The sequence below is a fragment of the Erythranthe guttata genome, chromosome 3, assembly GCF_056151865.1.
Source record: "Erythranthe guttata isolate IM_541 chromosome 3, IM_541, whole genome shotgun sequence".
In the NCBI taxonomy this organism is placed as follows: domain Eukaryota; kingdom Viridiplantae; phylum Streptophyta; class Magnoliopsida; order Lamiales; family Phrymaceae; genus Erythranthe; species Erythranthe guttata.
In genome coordinates this window covers 10,400,215-10,406,237 of record NC_142535.1, presented here as the reverse complement: position 1 = coordinate 10,406,237, position 6,023 = coordinate 10,400,215, and the positions used below count along the sequence as shown (strand labels likewise).

General features: G+C 35.4%; 1 pseudogene across 1 annotated transcript; it reads right to left on the bottom strand.

Moving 5' to 3' along the window:
* Positions 1-441: 441 nt before the first annotated feature.
* On the bottom strand, positions 442-4,643 carry LOC148771750 (putative transcription elongation factor SPT5 homolog 1; annotated as a pseudogene). Its single transcript, XR_016030288.1, has 15 exons — positions 4,208-4,643; positions 3,606-3,835; positions 3,368-3,514; positions 3,124-3,282; positions 2,933-3,016; positions 2,751-2,821; positions 2,306-2,663; positions 2,055-2,212; positions 1,871-1,967; positions 1,735-1,782; positions 1,501-1,653; positions 1,256-1,399; positions 1,071-1,173; positions 699-994; positions 442-605 (listed from the first exon to the last, which is right to left on the bottom strand). The product of XR_016030288.1 is annotated as a putative transcription elongation factor SPT5 homolog 1 (transcript).
* Between the last annotated feature and the right edge of the window lie 1,380 nt (positions 4,644-6,023).

Here is a 6,023-nt window from a genome sequence, read left to right as displayed (position 1 = left end):
GGCAATGGTAACGGTAACAGCGTTGGCATTGGTGTTGGTATTGGTAATGGTAATAGTAATGGTAACGGTAATGGTAACGATGTACTCGCCTTTTGTATACACAAATTTAACCTTCGGTATTTTGTTTTTTTTCACTTATTTTGACTGAATTTGTAATGTACATTAAAAGTAAATATTTATTCTTATGATGAATTCCTCGTGGGGTGAAGTACTAGTGTAGTTTAAATTCTGAACAAATATGTTAAATTACAGTAACATATGTCCACTTGAAATAACATTCAATATAGATTTGCATGTTTATTAAGTATCAACAATAATATAAAGCTTATTAATTTCATTTTTTTTATAATGACATAAATAACAAATTGTTGCTGCTGTTTAGCAGATTTGCCAGTGAGCTGGCAAAATAGTGAAATTTTGTTCAGATTTTTTTTTGTCGGAGATTAAAAAATAACAATCAATAAATAAATAAAGATCTACATCAGTTCGATCAATTTTATACAGGACTCGAAACCATCCAATCTCTCATAGGAGTCATACACGGATGCAGTGGAGTTCGAGGCGGCATAGGTGTCTCGCTTCCGATACCATATCTTGATGTTTCCCTAATTTGAAAGATTATATCAGAAACCTTAAAATCCAAAAACCAAAAATAAATAAATAAATATTCCGAGTATTATTATAATTTATAAGCCTACCTGAATGGTGTGGAAACATTGACATTATCCGAAATATAACTGCGATCAACTGCACAAAATTGTCGATACCGAAATATCATTACGTGGGAGTCAAAAAAAATCAAGAAGAAAAAGAAAGGCAAATTGAGAGGAGAAAAACTTGCCTGTAACAACTTTCATTTGTGACTCTAATTCAACACGAACCGTTGAACCTTTAACTTCTACTACTCGTCCCTTGCTTCCCTTATAATGGCCGACACGAATTTTAACCGCAGCTCCAACTAAACCTCTTCCACCACCTCCATTCCTCCCTCCAACTGTCCAATTCAAGTTAATATTATAAATATAAAACAAATGCAGAAAATTTAATTTTCTTTTATAGAAATTACTTACAATTATTTACGGGGCCAGGGCCTCCTCTAGGTGGTCTCATCGGATATTGTGGGGCACAAGATGGCGTTCTGAGATGCGCAAATCTCGATATCAATGTGTTACCCTAAATAGAAAAAAGTCAAATGTCAAAGTCAAAATCAAAGTCAGTGAAAACTCGAGAACACGAAAATAATATTTATCCATACATCGCGATCACCGTTCGAACGAGATCCACCCACAACCATACAAGACTTGGATGTAACGCAAATAAAGCCAGTATGCTCAAGGTGGTGACGGTCATGAATAAACAAGACTCCTTTGTATATATGTTCAACCGGACCTTGTTTCCCCTGAAAAAGTAGTAATGGAGTTGAATATTATATGATCATCTCAATACAACCAAAACACTAATTTTTACTAATAAACGGTAAGTAAGGTTTGAGAAGCGCACCTTACACGGACCCTCGAGAATCTTTACAACATATTTCACGGATATTGTGATCTTATATTGGTCCGTTGCAAAAATCTTCCTAAATATCTTCTGTTTAATATCTCTCAACATCACAAGGGCAACTTCAGGGCATTCCGGAACACCCTTAAGAACCTGAGTAGCAACCATAAAGCAAGTTAATAGAACGACAAACCAATCAATAGTCTTTGTTGGCTTCTATTTATTCAGGCTAACCTGGAAACCATCGCTCAACACACGTATAATCAAGCCAAAGCTATTGTCCCTGCACGTTTAATAACTTTAATTTAAAAAAACCCAATAGTGAAAAACTGGAAAATAAATAAAATTTTCATGAAAGAGAAAAAACGCAGTCAAGTAGCACAAGGTCATGAAGCTCGTAATCCCCGATCCTAGTAACACCTGATGTTATTTCAGAGCTTTCCACAATGTTGTCCGCAAAGACACGAGACTGCGTATAGCAAAAATAGCAACAGAGTCAGTACTTGCACGAAGAAAAATAAAATGGACAACTAAAGTACTTAAGAAGATAACATAGAAGCTCCTTGGTTGTGTCTGGAACTATGTTCACCATGTGACCTTCAAGTGAAACCACCATACCAGTTGCACCTTCTGAAGCACCAGATACGACCTTTACGTGATTTCCGGTTTAAAAGTACTTGCAGAGGTCCTTGTCACTTATAGCAAGAGTTTTCTGAAAATTAGAACGCGATATATTGTAATTTTCTCATTAACTATCCAACATAAAATGTGAGATATTTTCATGGATAAGCTTAATTCTGTTCACAAGAAGGCCTTTTTCGTTTGGTTTAATATGTACAGAATCTTCCTCAACTTTTTCCACCCATCCTTGCAAGTTTTGAAGATCTCCCTTTACAACTACAACCCTATCACCCTTCATGAAATGACCTTTCTTTCTGTTTGCAACGAGTGTCGACAAACATGACATGTCACCATCCCCAGTTTCACCAGACTGCCGAAATTTCTCGAGTTCATCAAAATTAGGTTTCACATTCAGAGTTCTGAGCGATTTCAGAGAGAAATTTTTATACAAGAAACCATCCTTGAACATCATCCCCTCAATTTTGTCAAAGGAATCACCCGAAGATGGATCTCGTTTAGTCTCTACACGAATACTTAGGTCCCTGGTCAAAGAAATGAAATAGTCAACTTTCGGGGGGAAGCAAGTAAGAATGAAAGAAACAAATAAAAAGATTTTGTAACAACTATACCTAGCTTCATTGATACTCATAAACCGGGCATGTGGCTTAAATCCCTTCTTCTTTGGAACTTCCCTCCCTTCCTGAAACAAAGCCAGCATGTAATGTATGTGTAATAGAATAAAGAAGACATAAGCAATGTTCATAATGGTCAAGAATTTAAAAACTCTAAATAGCAAATTACAAATACAAACCAGTTTATTAGCAAGGGCCTGCAAGTCAATCCTCGGGATTACTTTCACTGTTACTCGCTGCCGGACATTGTCAACATCTACAACCTAGCATTTACAACAAAATAAACGAATCAGCCATAAGAAACCAAGAAACAAAATAAAGGAAAACAGGAAACAAAACAACAATAAAAAATACCAGTGGGAAAATATACCTTTGCAAGATCCCCATTATATGTACCAATCTTCACTCTCACCCAGGTATCCCTAGAAATATCGAGTGATTTGCTTTCGGCTGAGAGAACATCTGTCATCTCCTTTATAGGGACGAGCATTATTCTACCAGGATATATAATACGCATACCCTTAATAGCCTGTAGCAAAACATTCTCCGTAAATTTACAACCTAAAGAATCTGAAGAAGAAAAAGTACAATAAAAGTTATTAACTGATGCATACCTCCTTCACATGGGCCTCTTTATCTGCTTCTATGTATATATAGTTTTTTAGATGATCAATTGCTATGGCAGATCTAATTCGCAGCTCGGATCCCTTATCGATACACTTCTGCATAAGGGAAACTGCAATTTCCCTTTCACGACCAATCTACGTAGCACAAAGAACGGATCATATTAATTTGTATCATTATAAATCTTTTTCATTTAATTCACACATTAAATAATTTCGTCAATCATACCGCACATTTCACCATCCATAATTTAGAATCCCTAATCGACGGCAATAGAGCTTGTTGTTCAACGTCTGTAGCCTCTTCGTCATACTCAACGTGAAGGCTCTTAGAATACCTCTCCTGAATTCTTCTCTCGAATTCCTCAACGTCCTCTTCTTGCTCATCCTCTCGTGGAAGCAATGGACGATGATGAATTCGTCTATCATCCTCATCACGTATATCGTCGACAATAAAATCTATATAACAACATCAATGGCCATAAGAATAACAGAGGATGATAGCAAATATGAGCCAAAGTACAGAACTAAAATACAAACAATTCAGAAAATTCCAATTACAAGAGAATAAATTCTCAACTTGAAGCTCCTCAAAAATTTCCAATGTCATGTTAAAAACGAATTAGAATCATTGATCAGTGTTGCAATTGTTACCATGACCAATTTCACTTCACGTATGCTCTTAAACTAGCAAAATCACGCATTGTTTCTTCTCTTATTCCAATCGATAACAACAGTTGGGCGTATTAACTCAAAATTCGAGTTCAATTTTATATACTGAGAGTATTATGATTAAATAGAAAATATTAAAAAAAAAAAAAAAACCCTAACCTTCTTCTCTGTCCTCATCGTCCTCCAACTCGTCGTCATCGTCATCCACAAGCGCCTCATCGTCAAAGAACTGTGACGCCGCCTTCCTACGCCGCTTCCCTCCTCCGGCGCCGCCGCCGTAATCCTCATCATCTTCGTCCTCTTCCTCATCGTCGTCGTCTTCCTCCGCATAATCATCTATAAGTTCCGATCGGCTCCTCTTGCGTTTCGTCTTCCCGCTGCCGTCGTAGTCCACGTCGTCTTCTTCCTCCGCGTAGTCGTCTCTCCGCCGCGCCATCGTGGTTGATAATTTGGGGTTTCTTCGCAAGTAGCGTGGAAAATAGTTGATGAAGGTTTTAAGGAAATTTTTAGTTTTCGAATAGAAGTTTTGGCGAGAGGTTCTCTCTTATTTATATGTGATGAGAGAGGAGCATTAATTCGATTTACACACGTGGAAATAATATATCGACTTTTTTTTTTTAATTCAAGCTTTTTGCTGACGTGGCCTTACGAGGAATGCGAGCCGTGATATTTGGGCCTGGGGCCACCAAATAAACTAGGGATAAACACAAGCCCAAATCATCATTTGACATACCCCCTGGAGAAGCGAAAGTACTATACTACCCTCATAAGCAATTTTCGGCCAAACTGCATTTAGCATTTCTGATCCTGCATTTATCATTTTCGCTGATTTATTTATTATTATTTCTTCTTTAATAATAACAAACCTGTTTGTTAAATTTATATATATATATATATATATATATATATATATATATATATATATATATATATATATATATATATATATATATATATATATATATATATATATATATATATATATATATATATATTTATTTATTTTAAAATAAAAAAAATTAACTTTTTTTTTATTTTTTTATTTTTTATTTTTTTATTTTTTTATTTTTTTATTTTTTTTTATTTTCAAAACAGTATGTTTAATGTACTGAAAATAACTACATGTAACTATGGTACCTATAGTAATTCGTAGTTATGTTCGTCTTTTTTTCCCATATTTTTAGTCGATCAATTGTATACACACACGAATACTGGCTTATACAGAAGAAATTCATAAACCCCAACAAAAAAATGCAAAATTCAATATTTCTATTATAAATCACCTCAGAACCAATAAAATACAAATCGAAAATACACAAATATATGCATATGTAACTACATGTTACTATATGTATAGTAATGTATACTGTTTGTTGAACACTGCTGCACATGTAACTTCAACCAAATTTTTGACACCTTCAAGGAGGGGATCAATGGCTTTCACTAAGCTGCAATTGCTAAATCAAAACAAAACAAAATTACTTTAGTGCAAATGATTGGTATTGGTAATGATTGGTATTGGTATGAGTATCGGTATTTGTATCGGTATCTATATCCGTATTGATATCGTAATTGATTCGGTAAAAAATAATTATTTCAGCCCATTAAAAGAAGGCCCAATAATGGCCCGATAATTGAAATCTTGCGAGAGTGAACTCCAGGGCGAGAGAAAGGGAAGTTCTCGCTCGCCAAAAAGAGAGGACGGGAACAAGGAATATTATCTGAAAAGTAGAGCAACACCGCCGACTTACATTTAATGCGTGTCTTCTCAAATGTCAGGAATAACAGAGAATATACAGACTAGATGATTTGATAAATCAATGTTCTGGGCCTATTGTTGGGTGCTAAATACCAACACGCAAGTGCACGTATCGCAAACAAGTAGTAAAGTGGACTCGTGAGAGTCGGATGTCGATCCCACATGGAATACGCTCTTCTATCCCTGTTCTAATTATTAAAACGATCTGTCAATCAA